The sequence below is a fragment of the Podarcis tiliguerta genome, assembly GCF_965153285.1.
Source record: "Podarcis tiliguerta genome assembly, chromosome: 6".
In the NCBI taxonomy this organism is placed as follows: domain Eukaryota; kingdom Metazoa; phylum Chordata; class Lepidosauria; order Squamata; family Lacertidae; genus Podarcis; species Podarcis tiliguerta.
The window spans coordinates 27,113,876-27,139,732 of NC_139539.1; the positions used below are offsets into that span (position 1 = coordinate 27,113,876).

Consider the following 25,857-nt stretch of genomic DNA (forward strand, 5'->3'; position numbering starts at 1 on the left):
TCATGGGATAAGTAAGGCAAGGCGAGAGTGGGGGAAAGTGGGCCACACCTGCAATTTGCTGCTTTCCCCTTCCCTCTGTGGCGTCATAGTAAAAAATGAGGTTGTGAGCAAGGAGCAGAGGCCTCAGTACCAAATGGGTGCCCTCTAAGGACTGCAACAGGCCATGGGCTAGAGATTCCCCATCCCTGATTTAAAGGGACAGCCCCTCAGCTATGACGGAGGATAGAGATGTAGCTTTTCCTAGCCTGCTTCTCCCTTAGTCCTTTCACTCATCTTCCTCTCCCTAGTTGCAAGAGTAAACAGAACTCCTTCGTTGCCCCACAGCTGGGGGGAATGGAGGGCAGGCAAAGAGTGGAGCAGGGAGCAGCAGCAGATTAGTCCTCCCTCTCTTCTATTGTGACATCCCTGACACTGGTGAGACAGTGTTGATCCATAGTAGATTTTTCAAAGGGGAGTTTGCATGAGTTACAGTATTTGCGGCAACTTCATCCCATACCTCTTTGCACAACACATCATCAAACACTGAAACTCGCTCTCACAAGATATAGTGGTGGCCACCAACTTAAAGCAGAATTAGACAAATTCATGGAGGTTAAGGCAGTCACTGGCTACTAGCCAGAATGGCTATGTTCTACTGCCATTTGCAATCCCAGTTGCTGGGAACTGCAAGTGAGGAGTGTGCAGTTGCACTGAGATCCTACTTAAGAGCTTTTTAGAGACCTCTGGTTGGCCACCTTGTTAGACTAGATGAGCCGCTGACATGCTCCAGCAGGGCTCTTTTATGCTCTTACTAACAGAAGAAGTTATGTGGTAATAGTTTCAAAGGGGATTAGTATTTACTGAGCTGGAAGAAAGCATCTTGAGTTGAAACATGAAAATATGCTCCTTTCACCAGTGACCCACATACTACAAGGAAGGGAGTCAGCCTGTGGTTAAAGGCTAAGGAACAGTTAAACAGGAGTCAAGTTCAACACATTAGGACCTCTGTAATGTTGTCTGAGCATTGTTCACCAAGATGTTTGGAGGAAGTCCTTTTTGTTGGGCTGCAACCTGCACAACTCTGTATTGGAGCAATGTAGAAGCAGGCCTTTTCGGAGGTGGCACCTACTCTTTGGAATGAGCTCTTTGCCGTAAGTCAGTGGTGGTCTGTTTCTGTCATGCACTAAAAACCCACTGTTTTTGCACAGGCATTTCCAGACCATCAGTGCCAGCTTTCAACCACTCTAGTTTTAGAATTGTGGTGTTGTATTTGTATGCTTAATTTTGTTGTTGTTTTATGGTTGCTAATCACCTTGGGATTTGTTTTTTAAATGAAAAGTAGTAAAGAAATTATTCTAATCAGTCAGTCAGTAAATAAATAAAATGTGGATGTTAGCCTACAAAAATTAAGCGCTCCCTTAACCTTCCGGGGGAAAGTGCAGTTTTCCTTCATTTCGAAACATCATTCATATCAGAGAGTGCAGTAAGTTTGCTTTCTGTTGAACAAAGTTCAGAACTGCTGTGTGGCTGATGCCATCCCTGAATTTGCAGATGGATGGGCCTGTTATACTGACAACCAAAAACAGAGTGGAGTGTGGTGCTTGGAATTTATGGGTGCAGTTCAGCATTGTGTTCTTCCCATTGTCCTGTCTGTGCAGGCATTCCAGCTTGCCAGACGGAATGATGCTTCCTTTCCCCACAAACTGGTCGGAGGGTTCTCCTGACCCACTCCCAAACCAATTTTGCAGGAGGTGTGGTGGAAGCGAGGAAACCCTATTGTTCAGGGCTTCCAGTGATGGGGCTGGTTAGGTGTATCCAGGGCCAAAACTAGGCTTTATTTCACCCGGGTCAAATACCCAGTTTGATACCTCCCTCACACGCATTTGTACACACACACAGGCCTCCATTGAGGCTTCACCCAGGGCTAGCCCCCCCACCCCCCAGCTACAGCACTGGGTGCATCGAGCCCTGAATGTTTCAGCAGGTGCAAGTTTTACATTCATTCACAGCATCCAATTTGTGTCCTATTATGGGTTTAAAAGGAAGTTTTCTGGACCTTCGGAACTGGCTCAGTAACTAAACTGGGTGAATATCCTGCAGTTACTATATCTGAACCTTTTCCCTCCCCCCCCCCCCGTGTTCACAATGAATAAATGTTATAAATGTCATAATATATTTGTGTCGTCTTCTTAAGGTGCCACAAGGCTGTCTGTTGTTTTTGCTGCAGTGCAAGCTAATACTTCCCCTTGCCAATAATTGCTTGTTTTGTTTGTTTCGCTGGGCTGTGCTGCAGGTTAGCTGTCTGTCTAAAGAGATCCCTAAATGAAATGGTGTTCAGCCAGGATGTCTTCAGGCTTCCAGAAGACAAATTGGATGATGTGAAGGAAAATCTATGATTGGATCTCCATATATATATATATATATATATGCACATGCTAAAGTGGCAGGTGACAGGCTAATCTGGATGATGCCCATGAGAGGGGGATGGGATTAATCCTTTCTTTCATTCACCCCTTCCCCAGTTGAAATCCCTGCCAGCTGTAATTTGCCCAACAGGGTAAAACATACAAGTACCTTCTTTTCTCCCTTCCATTAAAAAATATCATGAGAGGACAATCACAAATATTTTACTTGCCTTACCAAGTTTGGCCTTTATTCCGCAATGGGAGACCCTTCATCTGACTTTCTTCATTGCAGCTGTGGAGTTGTATGGAATATGGATCAGAGGATGGCCATAGTCAGCTTCCAGTCCTTTGGAGCTGACCTGATTTCACACCTAACAATGGCAGAGGCCTGGTTGTGAGTGCTAAAAGTATCCAAGGCCAAACCTCTCACACCAACCTTGGGTGCTATATATAGCAGCATTCTGGTTCAGGACTTGATGGTACAGACTGCTTTGCAAACACCAGTTCTTCTCAGGAGCCCTACACAAACCCTAACACATCTCCTTATTTTTTTATAGTACTATTGTGCTTAGGTTGGGGGCTGGCACTTGCAGCAATCGGCAGTTAAATTCTCTCCATGCTCCAAACTCTTTAAGTTAAGGGAGCAGCCCACCTTCCACTCCATCCTACAGCCCTCCCTGTGGAACGCCCTCCATCACATGTCAAGGAGATAAAGAACTACCCAACTTCTAGAAGGCAGACGTGTTTCGGCAAGGTTTAATGTTTGACGTTTTACTGTGTTTTTATATTCACTGTAAGCTGCCCTGAGTGGCTGGGGAAACCCAGCCAGATGGGCAGGGTATAAATAAATCATTATTATTATTATTATTATCATCATCATCATCATCATCATCATCATCATTTCCACCATGCCCAGTGATTTCAGAGGAGAATGAAGTCTGAACCCCACCCTACCAGCTGCCACGGTGATATGAACCCAGCATAGTTGGCAAAACTGCTGTGAATATTCCCCCGTTAATAAAAATGGTGGCTTGTCTGCTAGGGAGAGTAAGCCTGAACCACACAGATGGATTCCATAGGGCCTTTTGACCATCATTTTCTTTTTTATATTATCTTATTCTTTTTCCCATATAGAAAGTTTCATTTGTTACTCAACAGTTATATTCCAGTTCAACAAAACTAGCAACTTCCCGCTCATCTAGTATCGATGTTTATAACCCAAATTACATACAATTGTGTTTTAAGTTTCTGTCTTATCTAATTTCATTCTCTCTGTTTTTAAAATATATTCTGATGTTTTCTTACGTTTGACATATGGGTAATATTTTTTTATATATAGACCAGAAAGGGTTTCCAGTCTTTTTTAAAGGATTCTAGATTTGTATTTTTTATCAGTGCTGTCTGTTTTGCCATCTCTGTATATTCCAAGATTTTCATCAGCCATTCTTCCTTTGAGGGTGTTCTCTCCTCCTTCTGTTTCTGTGCACAGGGAATCCTTGCCACTGTAGTCTCCCTGGCAGACAAGCCACCATTTTTATTAACTGGAGAATGTTCACAGCAGTTTTGCCAACAGACATCTCCATCTATGTAGGCCTGTCTAAAGTGATGCTGACGCCTGCAGCAGGTTCTTTGTACTGAAAGCGTGACCTCGTAGCCTTATATGGCACATGCCCTGGGCTGAGGCTGCAGCAGGAGAAAGGGACAGTGCCCTGTTGATTGCCTGCAACAGGATTGGCTGCTGGTTCAGTTGGGCAGCCTCTGTCAGCCTGAATGCAACCTTTGTCAATGGGCATTGGTATATGCCTAGACTAGTGTTGGTCCTAAGCAGTATTTGCCACTACTCAGTGCTGTTTTGCAAAGCTGGCTAAGCCCAGTCTGCATCTGTCTGGCTCAGCTGGATGATGCAGGGAGAACATGGACTTTGGGCTTCTTGTTAGCATGCATGGCTTACAGTTTGAGCCAGTCTCCCCACTCCTTTTGGCTTCTCTTTTCCTGCTGGCGCTGGCTGTCTCATTTATTTTTCCGAATCTGTTTAAGCCTGACCCGCCTCCAGAAAGCTCCTCTCTAAGAGACACAAGACAGCTGGTTGCATGTGCCTTGGAACTTCATAGCGCCTATGTGGGACGAGCCATAGGGCAGACTGCCGTGAGAATAATCAGTTAGTGGCATGCTTGCTGTTGGTGAATTGGCAGCCCATGCTGTTCCCATGGCCCTTGCAATAATCAAGGAGGGGCATTTTGGGTCATCTCAGCATGTTGTCTTCCTGCATCTCACTGGGTTGGGGAAGAAGAAGCAAGCATGTAATGGTTTAGATTGGAAGGCCAAGTGAATACTTTTGTGTTGGCCAGCTCTCCTAGGACCCAGTGTTCCGCTTGTTAATGCATGCTGGACAATGACTGTAGAGCTATAAATTTACTTAGGGCAGAAAACTCAAGGCAAATTTGGCCAGCACATAGGCAAGGTGAGAATTTGAATGCAAGGTCCCCATTTTATGTCTGAAAGAACATGTGGCTGTGCTTCTGGTGGTGTGCTGAAATAACAGCAGAAATGGTCTGGGGCTCTCCTGAGATTAGCTACTGATTGTGCATCAATTTAAAAACTCCTTGCAAAGATCTGAGGCATTATTATTATTATTATTATTATTATTATTATTATTATTCTGGTGCAATCCTACATATATTGGTTTGAGAGTATCCCTCCTTGAAAACAATGGGACTTGCTTCAAGAAACATGCCTTTTCTTCTCAACTTCTTTCTCTCTCTCTTTTCCTATGCTTGTTGAGCCAAGCTCAGAATTCTTGTGTCTCTGAAATGATGATGCAGCAATTTACTGCTGCCTGAAAGCTACGTGTGTATGTATGACCTGAATCCAAGTGCTGCAAACACTGCAGTAAAACTGCTGGAACGTAATAACAGCACCTGTATAAGGCATGCTGCCATAAAGCAGGACTTACTGGTGAATAGTGTAGTTTTATAGAACAGGTGTCATTTCATCTGCAGCAGTAGGTGCACATTTGTACTGAAGTAGTGTGATAGATACTGAAGGGTATTGTGTAGTGACTAAAAAGTATGAGCTGTGATATTTTTAACTTTAGGACTCTGGTATGCATAAAGAATCAGAGGTGTAAAATGGGTAAGATTATACCTTTTTATTGGACTGACTTCTTTGGAATGGCAACATAAGTTCAGGAGGCACCAAGAATGCTTCCTAAACCAGAGTTATAGGTAACTAGTCTCATTCATTCATTCATTCATTCATTCATTCATTATTTTGGTGTTTGTCACTTGGTTGCTGCCTGAGGTGGACGCTGAGCAGATTGAAGAAGGAGTTGCTTTGCTCTTGCTGTCTTCAGGGTTGTGATCATATTTGACAGTACAATTCTGTGTCCCACACTGTCCAGGTGAATGTATTTAGATCTTCAACCCAGCTTTTTCTTACAGCTTTTTTATTCAGTGCATGAATCACGAGTGATGGCCTTAGAGGTGCCACCTGGCTGGTTGCAATCTGGCCTGAACTAAATTCAGGCAGTTAATCAGTGTGCTTGACTTTAAAGTGGGGGTGGGGAACTTGTGGCGCTTTGGATGCTGTTGGACGCCACCTCCCATCAGCTCCAGCCAGCATGGCCAGTGGTCAGGGATGATGGGATTTGGAGTCAAACACCATTTGGAAGGCCGTAGGATCACCACTCCTCATCCAACCCCTTTTAAAAAGTGTAAATTGTTTGAAACACAAGTACTTACAGAAACCATGGGTGGCAAATGACACCTTAGAAGAGAAATTTCTCCTCTCGAAAACAAGAAGTCTTCCTTTTCCACAGTGGTGCCTGCTATATGTGCATCATCTAAATCAACTCCCATCATCCGTGGCTACGGATTGTGCTGGTTTGGGGCTGATAGGAGTTGTAGTCTGCAATGACTAGAAAGCATCATCTAAATCAGGGGTCAGCAAACTTTTTCAGCAGGGGGCCGGTCCACTGTCCCTCAGACCTTTTGGGGGCTGGACTATTATTATTATTATTATTATTATTATTATTATTATTATTATGAATAAATTCCTATGCCCCACAAATAACCCAGAGATGTATTTTAAATAAAAGCACACATTTTACTCATGCCAAAACACCAGGCAGGCCCCACAAATAACCCAGAGATGCATTTTAAATAAAAGGACACATTCTACTCATGTAAAAACACGCTGATTCCTGGACCATCTGCGGGCCACATTGAGAAGGCGGTTGGGCTGGATCTGGCCCCCGAGCCTTAGTTTGCCTAACCATGATCTAAATGGTACACATATCACCTAAAACCACAAAAACCTTTTTCCTCCTCCTCCTCCTCCTCCAGAACTGTAGCTTTATTCATGTGCTATGTTATGCAAATTCAGTTGCGGAACCAATTAAAACTCATGACTGACTGAGTTCTTTAATCAGACCTATTAATAGTAATTGAAGAGAGAGGTGTCGGGATCTTCATTTGGATAGGGTTCTGCTTCAGCAGCAGCAGATCACACTTCTCCTGAGAGATTTCTGACTCACAGGTTGGGGCCATCTATCTCATAGACATAAGCCACACAAATCCATAAATCCAGCCATGGTGATTTATTTTCACCCAGTTTACAGACTGATTTGGCTGTCCATCCAAGGAGAGCAACTATTTTGCTTCCTCTTTCTTGCTTGGCTAAAAGAATGTGAAAGTACCCTGATGACAGGTTCTCTGAAGCAGTATCTGCATCCTGCTTTATACTTGCTTACAGAGTCTTGTGCAATTGCATTGTGAGGTGGCCCAGACAAGTGAAGAAGCATAAGAAGTGCTGTCACCACACACACACACACACACAGAGAGAGAGAGAGAGACAGACAGACAGAGACAGACAGAGACAGAGACAGAGACAGGCAGGCAGGCAGACACGTGCAATGGGATGCATTGGTATTAACTCCAGAAACAGCCACAGAAAAAACTCTGGCATCAGAAGTGTCTTTCACTCAGAATGAAGAGGAGAGGGGCAGTTGATCCTGAGAGGCTCAGGACCGAATCAAAGTGACAAAGAATCTTGTGGCATCTTAAGTACGTTTCCAAGCACAATTCGAATTCTTGGTGCTGGCCTTTAAAGGCCTGAACGGCCTCAACCCAGTATACCTGAAGGAGCATCACAACCCCCACCATTCAGCCCAGACACTGAGGTCCAGCTCCAAGGGCCTTCTGGCGGTTCTCTCACTGCAAGAAGTGAGGTTACAGGGAAACAGGCAGAAGGCCTTCTCAGTAGTGGCGCCCTCCCTGTGGAACGCCCTCCCATCAGATGTCAAGGAAATAAGCAACTGTCTGACATCTGAAGGCAGCCATGTTTAGGGAAGTTTTTAATGTTTGATGTTTGACCGTGTTTTTAATATTCGGTTGGGAGTCTCCCAGAGTGGCTGGGGAAACCCAGCCAGATGGGCGGGGTATAAATAATAAATTGTTGTTGTTGTTGTTTGTTTGTTTGTTGTAAGCCAACAAACTGTTTTTGGCATAACCTTCCACAGGCTAGAGCAGTGTTCTTGGGCGCCCAGGTGTTTGTCGGGACTAAAGCTTCTATCCACTTAATCCACTTAATCAAAAGTGTTTTATTGTGGGCATATGTCTGTTTCAAGAGGCAAAAGGTTGTGCCTCTGGGGGTGAAGTCAAACGGCTGCATTAGCAGCACCAAAATGATATGCCTGGGATGCAAGCCTGGGCAGTATGCATCACACACACCAGATTCTGCCAAGGTTGGGGAGGGGGCCTGGCATGCGCATGTAACACTATGCGGCATGAGGAGACCCAGTGTGGCCTATCGTAGAAGGCCTGGCAGGGCCCACTGCAGGCCATGGAATATTGAGGGGGCCTGGCATGTGCCTCCTTGAAAATTTTTTTTTGGGGGGGGGATTCGGTCCTGGGCGATCAGAAGAAAGAAAGAAAAAACTCTCTCTGCCTCACTGATGTGGTCAAAAGGAAAGCAGACCAATACATTTGGCACCAGCTTGGCTGCAGGAGTTGCTAAAAGGAGGCATACAAGGGACCATCCTTCGGGACTCTACTCCAGATTTGTGTAGAGTTTACTCCTCAGCCCTTTCTTCTCCCAAAGATATCCAACAAGGCAGTGGAGGTTTGGACCCTCCAGTTTTTAGTGATTGTTGAGGATGGGCCCTGCTCATTTTAAACCTTCCAGGCAAGTTCATGTGCAGCAGGCTGTGAGATAGCATAAAACTACCATAGATTCCGGCGTATTAGGCAACTGGGCATATAAGACCCCCCAAATTGGCAGCTGCCAATTTGGGGGGTCGACTTATACGCCCAGTCTTATACATGGCTTAGCATTGCTGGGCAGCTTCCTTCCGGCACGGAGCCTGCCGCCCACTGCCGCTGCCCAGCGAACCCATACCCAGCGTATAAGATGACCCCTGACTTTTTAGAGGATTTCCCAGGGTTAAAAAGTTGTCTTATATGCCAGAATCTATGTTACTAAGCTCATGTGCCGTGTTCAGCTGTTGCTATGACATGCTGTTTACTGATAGCACTGTTACTGTTGTTATGTGTGGCAATATGGCGTGCAAATGTGAACACAGTTTCTCAGGGATGTCAAATCTCGACAGAGATTTGAAAATGTTAAAGCCGCACTGTTCTGCTTTGAAACACTGAATATGCAACAGTGTCATTTACGTTGGCTCCTCATATTGCCATAGGGCTAGCCGAGAGCATGATGCAGAAAGCATTTTGATACCACCCAGCCATTAATAAAGTTATCTGAGAAGTTTATTATTATTTTAACCCCAATATGGACAGTGTCAGAATGAAAACAGCAAAGTGCCAAAGAACTGAAGCATGTTCTTTAAGCTAGAAAGCCTGGAAAAATAAAAACCACTGCATATAGGTTTCAAATGAGTTTCTCTGGGGAGAGTATTTCACAACCAGGGTACCACCACAGAAAAGTCCCCAAAAAAGTATTAGAGTCAAACGAATACAATAAGTCGAGGTACTATAGAAACGTCATGTATTTCTGTGATATAGTATGACAAGATTTGAAAATTTTGTAAAGTAAAGAATTCATTGATGCGATATTATAGACTGTCTGCATTTCAGTGTTGTGAAACCAGCTTAGGCCGTTTGGTTATCATTGTATACTCTGTGAGCCAAAAGCCATAGACTGAATGTCTGTAAAGTTTTAAAACCTTTTCATATCTGTTTCTTTACTACGTTGACTTTATTTATGATTTGATGTGTTGAGAGAGTACAAGATGGCAGGTTTATAGTAAACTCTGCCTTTTAGAGCAAAGCAGATCAAGAGAGGCAAGGAAATCCTGGCCAATCCGAATAATGGCAATGTAACAATGATACCATGTTTTCCAAGTGGGCTATCCAGTAGCTGTGCAGACTTTGATTTGTAGCTTAGAAGACAGTGTATGGGTCATTCGGTATTCTTTGCAGTCTGTACTGATTTCTCTGTTTGCCTGACGACAGTGTGGGTTAGTGGTAACATGGCAAAATGTTTGAGATGTCTAGAATTTCTGGAATTCTGTTAACTGGGTTTCACACTTAAATGGCAGATTGTGCGTTCCTCTTTTTCATCGAGAAGGGTATCCATGTTAGTAACATAAGTAGAGTTTTGTGGCTGCAAAAAGAGAGAGAAACTAACAAAAATTAAGAGCCTCTGAAAGCTCACGCCACAATAAATTTCTTGTTTGAGGGTGGCTTGCTTATTGTGGCAGAAGCATCCATAGATGTCTCAAGACTCCTCTGGGTTTTTTGTTTTTGTTTTTAATCTCCTGTTTATTTTGCATAGAGAGGCTTCATCTGCAATTTAGGCAGATGGTATCATTATAATAATGCACTTTTTAAAGAAAAGGACATAAAGAACCAACCAAGCTCTTCTTAGCTGGGACTGTAACCCTGCTCTGTGTGTGCAGAGAGCTGTGAGGAGAGTTGTTTGTCCGTGTTTTGCGGTTCCTTGTCTCGCCAGGACCTGCCAGCTGCCAATGCCTGGCTCCCTTTTAGTGTATTATGGGCTAAGCCTGGGGCGAGCGGAGCTGATAAAAACCAGACACTCATTATTAATGAAAGAAGTTGATCATGGTGATGGCTGGAGGGAGAAGTAGAGGGAGCCTAAGCACTGCAGGCTGGGCTCGGTATGTGGGGACTTGGGACCGATAGAAAGAGCTGAAAGCATCTTGGTGGTGCCTAGGCAAACCAGATGGGGTGAGCGGGAGAGACATAGGCTATTCTTTCTCATTCAAGGGAGGGGCACTTCATCTGGGAGGGAAATTAAACCCCTATTTGTTTACTGTTCTTGCTTTCCTTGAAAATAAATACAAACCCCACTCCTACTACATTGTGTGGGGCAAATTCTTCCTGTCACTGGAATGAATCTCTCATCTTTGCTTTCTCATTTTTTTCCAGGCTGAAGTTCAGTTCTCCACATTTCTGCACCGGGTTGTGATCCCCCCCCCTTTCTTTCTTTTAAAAAAGCCCTTGTGAAAATTCATCAGCCTAATATCAGTATAATACTGATACTCGCATGTTTGTGTGCAGTTTGGTCTGATCTGCACATTTTTTTGCCAGAAATTGTCCCTAAATATAATGCCTTTTTAATGTTACATTCACTAATATTTGAATTTTAATGCACACTTTTCCCTGATAATCCACATTTTGTACACTTTATGGCCAGAAAACTACATTGTGGCACGTGGAGAAGTGTGGATTTTAAAGGATAGCTGTGTTTAGATTCACATATTTTTTTGGAAAGCGTGCCTTAGGTAGGTTTCAATTAACATTTGAACCATATTTCTCTATCATCTCTTCTCACCGTAATTCTCCCATTACACCTCAAGAAATGCAAGTTCTGTCTGGCTATAAGGCCTTGCTCTCAGCAAGAAGCTTCACGGCTGCATCAGATTGTCCAAGCACTGCCATCATATTTTCCTCTCCTTGCTGTTGCCCCGATAGCTTTCTTTACTGCTTGGAGTGGCAGCAAGTGCCTCCATTCTAAATGCTGTGTTTCTTTACAATACCTCCCTTGCAGGTTGTCATAAGCAGACATGTCAGCCAGGATAGAACAGAAATAATACAAAGCAATTGTATGGCCTGTGGGCCTTACTACTGCATACTGTGTTTGGAGATGAATGTGCAATCTGGATCTTGTGGACTGATAGGTGCTTGATTGGTTTTTCCTTTTGGCCACGGGGCTGGGTCAGACCACTGGGGCTCCCTGTTGATTTCTGTGGATGTGGGCAGAGCTGCTTGAGGTGAGGTGATCATTCAGAAAGGAGGGCAAGTGAAGGCATGCTCAGGAGATGAGGCAATGCAGAGCTGCCCTTTGATCATGGAATTGGAAGAGACCCCAGTGTTTCCCAAACTTGGGTCTCCAACTGATTTCAGACTACAATTCCCATCATCCTTGGCCACTGGTCTTGCTAGCTAAGGATGATTGGAGTTGTAGTCCAGCTAGAGACCCAAGTTTGGGAAAAACTTAATCTAGTCCAACCCCCTGCAATGCAGGAATCTCAACTAAAGCATCCATGGCAGATGGCCATCCAACCTCTGCTTAAAAACCTCCAAGGAAGCAGAGTCCACCATCTCCCAAGGGAGATGGTTCCACTGTCAAACAGCTCGTACTGACAGAATGTTCATCCTGATGTTTAGTTGGAATCTCCTTTCTTGTAACTTGAAGCCATTGGTTCAGGTCCTACCCTCCAGAGCAGGAGAAAACAAGCTTGCTCCACCTTCCATGCGGCAGTCCTTTAGATATGTACAGCGTTCTAACTGGGAAGCACCAGAAAAGTAGAACTCTTAGCCCAGAGAGTGAAGCTGCAGCACTTCCCCAGATACGATGTCAATAATTTCTGTGCCCAAAATTATATGCCAGGGAAATAAGAACAGAGTAGTTTATGGAAATTCCTCTGTATTTGCTTAATGTGTATAAGCCTATTATCTGGAACATAATATTTGGGTTTCCAAAGAATTTAGAGTATTTTCCCAAGGGCTGCAGGAGCAGTTCATCTGTCATGGGTGGCAAGGTGTGTGGGTTTAGTAACTGGAAGGGCTCGCAACTGTGGGGAGGGGCTTTTCATGATGCATAGTGTGGAGTTGCTGGAACCGCTCCTGACCTTTTGCATTTGTTTTCTCTGCCTGCAACCACGAGGGTTCGAAAAACGTAAATTCAAAGTCTCAAAACAGTCAAGTCCTGGGCACAAGCCCAGATTGAATTTAGAGGACTTGGAGCGGGATTGTCACAGCTCTGTGATCGCATTTTATTTGCTACATTAAACACACACCCCAGATCATAGGCAGAATATCGTAACTGTCTTGCTCCCAGGATTCTGTTTGTGCTTCCTTGAGGGGTTTATGTGTGCAGTTGGACTGGACCAAGAGGGAAGGAATGAAACAGGGTAAAACTAGGCAGGTGAGTGAGTGAAAGGAGTGTGTGTGGGGGGGGAAGCATCTGTTTTGCTTTGCTCAGAAATAATTTTGCTTCTTGCTATTTCTGTACCGTCTTGCCAAGCCTCCCTTCTTTGGAATGAATAATTCCATTATCTGGACTCCTGTAAGTCAGGGTGTATATATGAGAAGCACCAAGATTCCCTTTAGGGGCCGATCAGTCTCTGAAGAAAATGGTTTTTCTTTGTCATGGAAAATATGCAAATATTCTTTCAGCCCTGTAAATCAAAAGGTGTTGGCCAAATATGTGTGTGTGTGTGTGTGTGTGTGAGAGAGAGAGAGAGAGAGAGAGAGAGATGGGGGGGGGGGACTGACACTGAATTCAGTACTTGCTAATCCTAACAAAAAAAACCTTGCTCACTAGCAGCTATCAGAATTAGAATCTACAATCTAAACAGTGAGCTGGCTGTGTTTAAATTTGGAAGAAGACAGTTGCTCTCTGCACAAGTGCCTGTTGGAAATGATGCTGGGCTGCTGTGGCTCAAGTTACTGCTACTGCAGGCTCACTCTTTCTGCCCTCTGTAGGGGTTACTGGACACATGTCCTTTCCTTCGGTGCCAGAACCAGAGACAGCGCTAGGAAGAGTTCAGGGGTTCTGGCTGTGGTTGGTTGGAATGTCCAGTGGCAAGACCCAAACTTCAGTAGTGGGGGCTTGGGGGCTTCAAGGAATGGTTAGGACCAGCTGTTCCAAAACATTTCATGATGGGGGACACTAAATAGAAGGTCACTTAGCATGGAGGAGCTTCCTATTGGCCTCACCCCATGCACCGGAAGAGATTTCTCTCTCATCCTAATTACTCTTGAGAATTGTGTCCCACACAGTCACATTGGGAGGCTGGTAATACTCAAGTCTGTCAGAATTTCTTTTGATGTACCCCACCCAACTGTTTGGGAATCTGCAGTTAGGTGTGCAAATATGGGGGGGGGGATTCCTGGTGTTTCAGCCTTCTTGATGGACAAGTGTTTTTATGGTGTGGGTACAGAGCTGAGAGGTATAATTGTCACAATATTAAAATATCCCAATATTTATTGCAGTTAACCTTTGGCTAGACTTCATACACGAATGATTCCTGTGTGCCTGCATTTTGTGACATCCACGTAACACACAATGCATGCAGAGCATCATTTATGTGTGGGCGCATCTGTGTAAATTGTGGCTGTTGCCTGCAATAGGCTTGCAGGGTGTGATCACGGCCCCTCCCTCCCAAATTAGTGTACACAATAAAAAATTCCTTCCAGTGGCACCTTAGAGACCATCTAAGTTTGTTATTGGTATGAGCTGTCGTGTGCATGCCAATGGTATCTGAAGAAGTGTGCATGCACACAAAAGCTCATACCAATAACAAACTTAGTTGGTCTCTAAGGTGCTACTGGAAGGAATTTTTAAATTTTGTTTTGACTATGGCAGACCAACATGGCTACCTACCTCTAACTAAAATTAGTGTACGTTTTTCAAGGTGAAGCTATGATTCCACATGTGTTGGGTATTGTTACATGGGCATTGATCATCATGAGCTAAATGTTAACACATGGAATAGCTCAGAACTCTTATTTACAAGGCCTATAGCCTGGGTTAGATTTTGTAGAGCCTCATACGAGGGAGACTGTTGGAAGCCCAAGCTGAAAAAGCTGCCCTCTCTTCCGGAGAAGCTGCTTGTGCGTTTGTGATAGACAGATTGAAATGGACTGATGTTGTTTGTGATGGCTGAAACCAAGTCACAGAGGTGTCAAGATGTGCTCCAGTCAGGAAATGGTCTTTCTCTTCTGCTGCCAGGGGGCTACAGTGTCCACATCGCAGAATATCAGCCATGACAACTCTATTAAATGAATTCTCTTTCTTTTGAACTTTTGTGATTAAAGCTCTCAAGCAGTTCCTGCCTTTGAGCTGTGAGTAACGGGGTTGGGGAGATGGAAGTGAGAAACATGTGCAAGACAGAGAGTCAGGGATACAGACAGGAAGAGATGGAGGCAGGGAGGGACAGCATTGGGAAAACAGGGCAAAGGAGCAGGAGGGGAATGGAGGGGTGTCAGTGAGAGACAGGCTGATGCAGAGGGACAAAGGATAATGATAGGCTGAAGGGAACCGGGAGCTGTGAATTTGTGTAGCTGGGAGTTTTCCAGCATCCACGGACAATTTCAGGGCACAGAGGAAGAATAAAGAACAAGGAAAAAGAGGAGAGGCAATACTGAAGCCACAGCCATCTAAAGCACCACTTTTTTGTGGTCTCCCTTCTGCAGTTTTATTTAGTGGAATTACCAATATTTCATCTGCATGTGAATACATATTATTGCCCCCTTCCCCACATCACATCCATCCTCCCCACCCCCCTGCATCTATACACCCACCAACATCACACTATAGGGTTATTAACAATGGCATCACGTTGCTCAAAAGAAGTGATAATTTTAATACAATTTTTCTTCAACAGGCTGAATTAGTGCATTATATCCAAAATGTAAATAGGGGAAAAAAAAATATTAATGCAGAGTTGGTATACCCAAAGCCCAATGCAAACTTAGGTGGGTGCAAGGCTAGTTGGTATATGTGATTAAAGAGATACTGATTGGTTATATGTTGAAAACAAGAATACAAAATACAGAAGAAAATCCACTTTTAACAGTCATGGCTTCCTTCTCAAAATTGTGTGAACTGCAGTTTGCTAATGGGTGCTCTGTGGGCGGTAAGCTGAAGTTCCCAGGATTCTTTGGGGGAAGCCAAAGTTTATACCTAATATAAAGTATCTTTTTATTGTATACCAGAATAAAAGAAATATTTTTAACATCTAATCTAAAAAGAAACAGGAGCAAAGGGAAGGGAAAAGAAACAGAAGAAAGGGAAGGAGGGAAGAAAAATTGAAAAACAAAAAGATGAAAAGACTTCTGATTCTCTTTCTGTCAGCCAAATATAGTAACTTGTTCAAAGTATTCACTCAAATTGGCATCCAACTATTTTGTTTTCTAGAAACCAATATTTTTTGAATCTTTAAATCCAGATGTTACAAGTTATGCAAAAAGTCCATAAGAAGTTTCCAATACTTAATAAATGTCAATACTTATTTTTCTTAGAGTAAACACATTTCTTCCTTTGCCTCAGGAGGGCTCTTGGGCTCGCTCTGGCTTTTGTCACTTTCTGAAGTAGCCAGTGTCTCCCTTAGAGTACTCTTCCCCAACGCTGCTAACCTTCTGCATCCTCACATATAATATTCCCAACATCCTTTTATCCTTAACAGCACGTTGGACTCCTGTAGCAGGTTTGCAGCTTCTGTGTGCATGTGTGAATGGCCTTTTATGCTACAGCTTCCCAGCTGCCCTGATTCCTCTCAGTCCCCGGCATAAAAGGGGTAGACCAAGACCACACAGTGCGTCCAGGGCTGAGCTGGGATTTGGAGCCCAGCTTCTCCTGGTCCGAGTCCAGTTTTCTATTCCCTGGAACCACACTGGTTCAAACAAGGTGGCTGCTGTTTTTGGACAGTGTTTTCCTGGTCCTGGCAGTTAGTCTGAGAGCTTCTGGCGGGTGAGCGACATCGTCAAGAACTTGAAGGGACTGGATTTATAAGTGAGTTCGCCCCTTCAGAATAGACCATTGAGACTGGGAGCCTCAAATTGCAAAGCCGACCATGTTTGCTTGGCAGGTTGGCCTTGGCCATTCTGGCAGCTTTGCCGGTAGGAGGTATGTAACCTGCCACTTTTCCTTGGCCAAAGGCTGGAAGTTCACAGGAGGATACTTCTGAAGTAATGTTTTCTTCCATGGGAGTGATTTTGAAATGTGTGTGTGGAGGAATCCATGTTGGAACCAGAAGTGGAACAAATTGGGTGCTCACCTTGCTCCCTACCCCCCGGAAAATCAGTTCATAGGAGTTGGCAAAAATATGTCATATCTTCCTTTGAGATCTTAGAATCCACTTGGATGACCACTTCTGCTTTAATCCTTTGAACACATATGTTTAAAAAGCAACAAAGTGATCCAAACTAGGGAGATTGTAAGATTTCCTGCCTTAAATGAGAGATAATCTACATGTGGAACTACCTGGACCGCAAACTCTGGTTATCTTCCCTGTTACTGGTGTCTTGCTGGTACCTGACTTCTCTCTCTTTCAGCAAGCTTTGAACTCTCTTGTTGTTTGGGTATATTGACTGTCTTGAAATCATCGTTTGCGGCTTTTAGTTTCTCATTGTGCTATATATTACAGTGGTACCTCGGGTTAAGAACTTAATTCGTTCTGGAGGTCCATTCTTAACCTGAAACTGTTCTTAACCTGAGGTACCACTTTAGCTAATGGGGCCTCCCACTGCTGCTGCACTGCTGCTGCGTGATTTCTGTTCTCATCGTGAAGCAAAGTTCTTAACCCAAGGTACTATTTCTGGGTTAGTCGAGTCTGTAACCTGAAGCGTCTGTAACCCGAGGTACCACTGTACATGGTTTTAATGATGTGGATTCCTGTTGCTTTTTAATTCTGATGTTGATTCCAGGGTTTTGTGCCTCTGACAGGCAGAAAAAGTAAAAAATTCAGTTTTAAATAAGACATTATAAACACCTCATGGTGCCTTCCAAATCTATGATTCTACCTCTTTGGGGCTTCAGTGAAGTTGTGGATCTGATATGTGATACCATTTTTTTATCTTGGATGTGGTGAAGGCCACACACTCTCATGGGGAAACTTGGGGGGGGGGGACATGTTAGTGGTGCACCAAAGTGGGTAGGGTGACTCTTACTTTTGATACATGATACTCCATTGAAGCCCCACACAAATCAGAGGCTTACTCACATACACAACACCTTCCATCCAGTTCAAGGACCAATTTCAGCCAGGCAAAAGCACTTGAGGGTGAGGGGTGTGGCTTGTAGTGAGCATGGGGAGGTCTATGCAGCGGGGCTAGGCATTAAGCCTCCAGGCTGAGGTCCACCCATCCACCCCCAATTTATCTAGCTCTGCACTGATAGTGAGACTTTGGAGAGTTACTTCCAGGCAGATGTCTTTTATGGCTCTGAGTTCCGAAACCTGGAGGCTGAACCTCAGCCCCTTCTTTGTTTGCAAAGCACATACTCTGCCACTGAGCTCTGAGTTATTTTAGATCTTAGAAATTGGGTGGCTCAGTTCAGTGTTAAGAGGATAGAAGTGCAGCTGTGCCAGTTCAGAATGTGGAGTTCCCTCTTTGTGTCACCAGATATTTTCAGAAGCTTACCGTCTGACTTGAGCCAGCCTGTCCTCTTTCTGAGCGGCATCCTGTCCACCCAGCCCCAATATCTAGTGTGCTTCCTCATATTCCTATATATGACTTCCCCAACCATCAGCACCTTGCCCGTTAAATTAAAAAAGCATCTTACAGCCATGTATCACACACTTTCCACGGCAAGCTTTCTCTGTCACTGCTGCCGACCGAAGACTCTCTTTGAAGTGAGGGGGTTAAAGGCATGAGTGTAGCTTTATTATGATTTTAAATTATTAAGAGGTTTTGGTTTCTTCCCTTTGGGGAATAGCCCTTCAAGGGCTGTCTTTGCAATTACTCCTTTAGAGTTCAGTGCTTGGCAGATCTGTGAGAACCACAGGTTGAGACACAGACTATGCTCAAAGGGAGCAATCAGCTAAGAGGTTAAGGGTGCAAACTGGAGACCTGCCCAAGGCAGCAGATGCACAAACTCTTGGAGAACAGGGGCTAAATGGCATTGGTGACACATTTCTGATGGCTAGGTGACTGGGCAGTAGGATAGCAGATGTGTGTATTTAGAAGCACATTGTAAATGGCGGTGGGGTGGAGCTCTAATTCTTCACGTTGCAGTTGGGGCCTAAATCAGCTGAAAGCACTCAAGAAAGACTGCAACATCTCACTGGCGATTTCTGAGTTCCGGGGTGTCAGGGAGTCAACTGAGAGGGATGAGACTGGAGTACTACAATATATCCAAAACAATGGGAGAAATTGGAAGGATCTCAAAAGAGAAGGCAGACAGGGATTGGAAAGTGTTTAAAAGATACTTGCAAAACTATATCGAAAAATCAGAACTCCTATTAGAATAAACAAATTTCATTTCAAATATTGGAATACTAAATAAGATGGATAACAATGTGTAATAGAAAAAGAAGTATGAAATTAGGTTAAAGGTGTGTGAAAGAAAGTAATAGAAGTGGAAAGAAATTGCAATTGAATAGATTGGAAGTCTAACACAAAGGGTGAGGGGTGGTGGATGGTGATGGGAAATATCTGTGGGATTGAGTGTAGGTATGTTGTAGGTATGTTGTATGTATGTATGTATGTTGTATGAAATGTATGTTTGTATGCTTGTATGTGTATTAATGTTGAATTATTTTAACAATAAAAATTTATTTTAAAAAAAAAGTGACTGAGGAGGAATAGTCGAGACCGCCACCCCTCCTGACCTTCCCAGAGAAGAGGAAGGCAGTATTGACTTACAGCAGTGGTTTGAGGAAGGTCACAGCTCAGAGACAGGTGAACAGAGGCGCTGGGAGGTGTTGGGAGAAGAGAAGGGGGAGACAGAGACCGAACAACCAGCTGACATTGGAGAGCATTCCTGACCCCACTTCTCCCAGAACCCGACGTGCATTGAAAGTGGAAGAGCAAAAGACTCAGAGACAACTAGCCCCTGGTGGCCACTGTAAGGGAAAGTGCTGTTGCTAGGAAGGGAGGCGGGAGGAGCTCAGTTGGAGCAACGCCATTTTTAGGAAGGCTGCATTCTTTTGTTGTTCTTTGTGAACAAATGACTTGGTAAGAACTCTTACCGTTTCTCTGATTCTGGGCTGCCCTGTGGGAGGGAGCTGTTTTCCCCAAAGCCTGACACGGGGCTATGGAGCGGGGGGGGGGGGGAGCAAATCCAGAGCTGGCAATAATTTAGTGATAGATGTCCATGCATCTTCAGCCCAACAACATTCAGGGTGCTCTGTGCAGTTCTCCATGTTCTACTTCACAATATATATATTGTAGAGACAAAACAGGGGCAGGAAAGAGTAGCCATGGCTGCATGCATACTATGCATTTAAAGCATGTGGCTCCCTTAATATTCGGTTGGATGCTGCTCAGAGTGGCTGGGGAAACCCAGCCAGATGGGTGGGGTGTAAATAATAAATTATTATTATTATTAAGAATCCTGGGAACCAGTTTGTTAAGGTTGCTAGAAATTGTAGCTCTGCGAGAAGTCAACTATCATTCCCAGGATTCTTCAAGAGAAGTCATGTGCTTTAAGTGTGTGGCATTTGCATAGCCTAAAGCTGGCTGGAGGCAGGGATGAGATGGAGGAAGAAAGGCATCAGCTGTTGGAGTTCTGAGAGAAGGCAAGGACAGAAGATGTGTTTCCACTGTGTCCACCATGTGTTGTACTATGAGCTCCGCTTTGTTTGAAGGAGTCACACAGGAGACACAAAGCAGGGATGTATGATTTGATCCGGATCCCTGGCATGTGTTCATCACACACTTGATGACATTTCTCTCCCTTTCACTGTCACAGCACTCACCATTTACCACCATGTGGCTTACACAGTAGAAGCATATCTACAGCCCAAAACTTGAAGCGCTCCTAAGAGGAACGATGCTAGAAGTTTATAAAGATCTGCACTCTTTGGGGAGAGAATAAACATAATAGAGAAATTATTCGTTGCCTCTCAAAACACTAGAACCTGAGGTCATCCAGTTAAATTAATTGGCAGTAGGTTCAGGACAGACAAAGGGAAGTGCCATTTTAAGCAATGCATAATTAACATGGAGATTGTCGTGGGATGTTGGGAGGCATGGACGTGAGCATAAATGGCTTTTAAAAGGGGTTAAAAATTCATGAAGGGATAGGCTTGTTAATGGCTATTAGGCATAATAGCTAATTGGCAGCTCCATGTTCAGAATATCAGATACTGGAAGCAAACAGCAGAGAATGACTCCTTGCTATCCAATTTTGTGACCTTCCCGGGAGCTAATAATAATAATAATAATAATAATAATATATTATTTATACTCCGCCCATCTGGCTGGGTTTCCCCAGCCACTCTGGGCGGCTTCCAAAAGAATATTAAAATACTGTGATACATCAAACATTAAAAGCTTCCCTCAACAGGGCTGCCTTCAGATGTCTTCTAAAAGTCTGGTAGTTGTTGTTCTCTTTGACATCTGGTGGGAGGGCATTCCACAGGGAGGGTGCCACTACCGAGAAGGCCCTCTGCCTGGTTCCCTGTAACTTGGCTTCTCGCAGTGAGGGAACTGCCAGAAGGCCCTCGGTGCTGGACCTCAGTGTCCGGGTAGAACGATGGGGGTGGAGACGCTTCTTCAGGTAGACTGGACCGAGGCCGTTTAGGGCTTTAAAGGTCAGCACCAACACTTTGAATTGTGCTCGGAAACGTACTGGGAGCCAATGTAGGTCTTTCAAGACCGGTGTTATATGGTCTCAGCGGCCGCTCCCAGTCACCAGTCTGGCTGCTGCGTTCTGGATTAGTTGTAGTACCTTCAAAGGTAGCCCCACGTAGAGCGCATTGCAGTAGTCCAAGCGGGAGATAACCAGAGCATGCACCACTCTGGTGAGGCAGTCCGCAGGCAGATAGGGTCTCAGCCTGCGTACCAGATGGAGCTGGTACACAGCTGCCCTGGACATGGATTTAACCTGTGCCTCCATGGACAGCTGTGAGTCCAAAATGACTCCCAGGCTGCGCACCTGGTCCTTCAGGGGCACAGTTACCCCATTCAGGACCAGGGAATCCTCCACACCTGCCCGCCTCCTGTCCCCCAGAAACAGTACTTCTGTCTTGTCAGGATTCAATCTCAATCTGTTAGCCACCATCCATCCTCCAACCGCCTGCAGACACTCACACAGGACCGTCACCGCCTTCACTGGTTCTGATTTGAAAGAGAGGTAGAGCTGGGTATCATCCGCATACTGATGAACACCCAGCCCAAACCCCCTGATGATCTCTCCCAGTGGCTGCATGTAGATGTTGAAAAGCATGGGGGAGAGGACAGAACCTTGAGGCACCCCACAAGTTAGAGCCCAGGGGTCTGAACACTCATCCCCCACCACCACTTTCTGAACACGGCCCAGGAGGAAGGAGCGGAACCACTGTATGACAGTGCCCCCAGCTCCCAGCCCCTCAAGACAGTCCAGAAGGATGTTATGGTCGATGGCATCAAACACTGCTGAGAGATCCAGCAGAACTAGGAAACAGCTCTCACCTTTGTCCCTAGCCCGCCGGAGATCATCAACCAGTGCGACCAAGGCAGTTTCAGTCCCGTGATGGGGCCTGAATCCCGACTGGAAGGGATCCAAATGGTCCGCTTCTTCCAGGCGTGCCTGGAGTTGTTCAGCAACCACTTGCTCAATCACCTTGCCCAAGAATGGAAGGTTTGAGACTGGGCGATAGTTGGCCATCGTGGCCGCATCTAAAGATGGTTTTTTAAGAAGCGGTTTAATAACCGCCTCTTTCAACGGGTCTGGGAAGGCTCCCTCACGGAGGGAAGCATTCACCACCCCACGAAGCCCATCGCCCAGCCCTTCCCGGCTAGCTTTTATAAGCCAGGATGGGCAAGGATCAAGGAGACAGGTGGTTGGTTTCACTCGTCCAAGCAGCCTGTCCACATCCTTGGAGGTAACAGATTGGAATTGATCCCACGCAATTTGACTAGACAGAACTCTAGCACTCTCCCGCCCCGGCCCTGCTCCCACAGTGGCATCTACCTCTTCCCGAATCTGAGCGACTTTGCAAAATCATTGCAGGAGATCATGTGGCCCAGTTGGCCACTGCTGCAAACAAGCCAGGCTACATGGACTTTTGTCCTGGTCTAGCAAGTCATTTCTTAAGTTACCAATTGATTGAAGATGATCTCCTTAATTGGATATTAATTCTCAAGCTTCACGTTTTGCACATGTACCCTTAAATATGCACCAAACAACATATCTAGCTTTCCTGCATTAAGGAAAGGGAAATCTCCCTTTAGCCAGTTCAGCTCTCGGAGAGAAAGGCTACTTAACTTTAAGCTGGTTAAGGATTCTAAGCTGGTAGCTGTGAGCCTTGACTATCTGTTGCAGTTGACCTCAAATAGCTAAAGTAGATTCTCAACCTCTCTCCCCATCAATGCAATAGGTTAAAGTGGCAGTCTTAGCCCCGGTTGTTAGAGAGTAAATCCCACTTTGCTCTCTGGGTCCCACTACTGAAATAAACATGAACGATGGAATATTTTCCTCTTAATTTAGAAAACTGTTTCGCAGTAAGAGAAGAGCTGTCCTTTCAAAAGCTGTAACTTTAGTTGCTTAATGTCCCATTTATGAGAAAAACCAGGAAGCTGCTGCTCCATATCCCTTTCTCCCTCTTCCTTATAACATCTAAGTAGGCACAATTTGTGACATGGTGCCATCATGCTGTGCATTGCTCCATTGGTTGGCAACTGGTTTTGCAGCATTGCACAGTCCATATGACATCACAGCACACATTTTATTTACCTAGATCAGGGGTGGGGAAACCCTTTTCAGTCTGAGGGCTGCATTTCCTTCTGTGCAACCTCGTGGGGGCAGCATATCAATAGGCAGAGCACATCATGCAAATTTTACCCTTTCTACAGTAGGCTAGTTCATCCACACAGTCATGCATCCCTCTATCCTTTATCTAGGCAAGTAAATGGCATCATCAGAATTCAAGAACACCAGGCAAAAGCACTCAAGGGGTGCATGAAATTGGGCTGGGAAGGGAATGTTGCCAGATAGAGAGACTTGGAGAGCTGCATTGCCCCCCCCCCCCCAGCAACCAGACCCAGATGTTGCAAGGAAGAAGGGGTAGGAGACACAGGGCAGCAGCAGCTCTGTGCTTCTCACAAGGACTTTCAGCCTTTAATTCTTGCTCTCGAAGTTGGCTAGGGGACACTATACCTAGAAAGAAAAAGAAACACAATAATTATATAAACATAAAGTGGTACTCTGCTGTCACTTGCCTGATACTCAAGGAGCATGTATATTCTGGCTGGCAGATCAAAACCTGCCTATCTTGCTTCTAGATAAGGGATCATTGGGAGAGGGGTATTACCCCCTTCACTTCCACACAACTACTAACAGTGCACTTCTGCATGTGACAGCTGCATTGAGTTCAATGTGACTTACTCCTGGTTGAGTGTGTATAGTCTTCCCCTTAGTAGACACCCTGCTATATTTTCTCCAGGCACTGATGGCATATATGTGGTAGGTGTCAGCTGCTCTCCTTCACGCGTGGCAGAAATGCAGTATTCACTGGAGAAACTGCAGTTGTCTGTACATGATACGTTTATTAGAACTATGTTATTTTAGATGGGTGCATTTATCACAGCAGACAGGAAGACAATGAGTTATGAACAATGGTTCCCAATGCTGATCTGTTCCGTTGTTTGCCATTTTCTTTGACTGTATACACCCAAATGCTGCCTCCTTGGTTTGACACGAGCAGTGTGTTGGAACCTGCCAAATAAGATACAAAACGTTTTTTAAAAAAAGTGTTCCCTGTAAAAACATTGATTCTGTTGCAGTGGGTCAGATCTGCATGAACTGTACAGAACTTAGAATTTTACCATGTAAGGCTATTTCTAGCCATGGGTGTTTCAATGTGGGCTTTCTGTGGGCATATGATGATACATGTTCCCAAACTACCAGAATAAATTGTGTAGATGTGTGTGCCAGTGAGAAGAATCTCTTCTATTAAAGGTATGTGCAGATCCAGCCTTACTGTGACAACAGGATGTTTTTGCATTTAGGGCACAACTGTACATGATTGCCCATCACTGCCCATCACTCCTAACGCAGGATGCTTGAAAAGACAAGGCAGAAGGCAAAATCAACCTCACTCCCTACTTTACAGGTTTGTGTCGGCAACCTGTGTTTCGAAGATGGCCTTCCGCTATCATGTGTAGTTCTGTCCTAAAATCTTCCACTTGTGCCTATAAAAGCCTGCTTTGCATGTTTTGATTGCTAGGAAAAGCAACTGTATTTTTTATTTTTATTTTTTTGCAGCCAACGGATAGGGTGATATCAAATACTTTTACCACTTAGAGTAGACCCACTGAAATTAATTGACATGATTAACAATTCCATCAATTTCAGTGGGCTTAAGTCTTGAGTAGGACTAGCACTGGGTATTACCTACTAAGTGTGGGTCTAATACACAGAAGTAACAGTTTATTCAGGTGCCCTGGTCAAATCAGGGTTTCCAGGCACATACTTTAGGACAAATATTACATATTCACTTTACATGCTTGCTGCAAAAAGAACTCCACCCCAAAACAAAACTCTGGTGTCTCACCTGAGGGTTTTTTTAACAGTAACTGTAATATGTACATCTGCCAGAAGCCTATAATTTTCACTCCTTTGGGATGTTCATTCTTTGGCCCCTTAAACAACTCCTTCAAAATGAAGCAAGGCAGGTTTGTGTGCCTCTAATATGCGGAGGGAACCACTCGAGGCCCACGCCAGGGACTTTTCAAAGCGATAGTTACAAAGACCTGAATGCAGGTGCTTTATCCTTCAACAGGCAGAAAGACTTTGCACAGGGTGTGAACTCACAATGGAATTATGTGCTGCAGGAGCTTTTTGAGGAGAAAAGTGAACTCTCGATTTTAAAATGAGGAGAGGGAAGGGCTGGGTAATATGAGCCTGGCTGACATGTGTAGCCACACAAGTAAAGATAAGTATTTGCTTAATCAAATGCCATGCCCCAGGGCACAGGCTGATGGCGTGGGCAGGGTTTGTCAACACCATGCATTGTGTTCAGTGCCCAACCAGGCGCATGCTCTGAGCAAAGGGAAGTTAGGTTGGAAGCACTGGGCAAAGGTGGGGAAAACACAGAACTCACACCCTGCTCTCTTGAGGTGAATTCTAGGTTATTGGTATGCTGCCCATCCTCATTAGGAAGCTCAGCATGATTTAGTAAAATGGCATGGGTGGATAGTAGCGAAGGCTGCTGTTCTGTGGCATGAACAGTTTCTGGTACTTCGGCAGTTTACTCCCACGATAAATCTGCATTGCTACAGCATCATTTTACACATGCAGAATAGATGAAGCTTTGGGGAAGGGCTGTTGCTCGGTAGTA

At 44.7% G+C, this 25,857-nt stretch overlaps 1 protein-coding gene across 16 annotated transcripts in view; it reads left to right on the forward strand.

The window, feature by feature from the left end:
* EPB41L1 (erythrocyte membrane protein band 4.1 like 1) overlaps positions 1–25,857 on the forward strand; it is a 167,801-nt gene that overhangs the window by 81,461 nt on the left and 60,483 nt on the right. The window contains exon 1 of one of the 16 annotated variants that reach the window (XM_083446687.1): positions 1,640–1,783. The exons of the other annotated variants lie outside the window; for them this stretch is intronic. The gene's annotated coding sequence lies outside the window, so the exon portion shown is untranslated. Of the gene's footprint in view, positions 1–1,639; positions 1,784–25,857 lie in introns of those variants that run through there. 16 annotated transcript variants of the gene reach the window in all.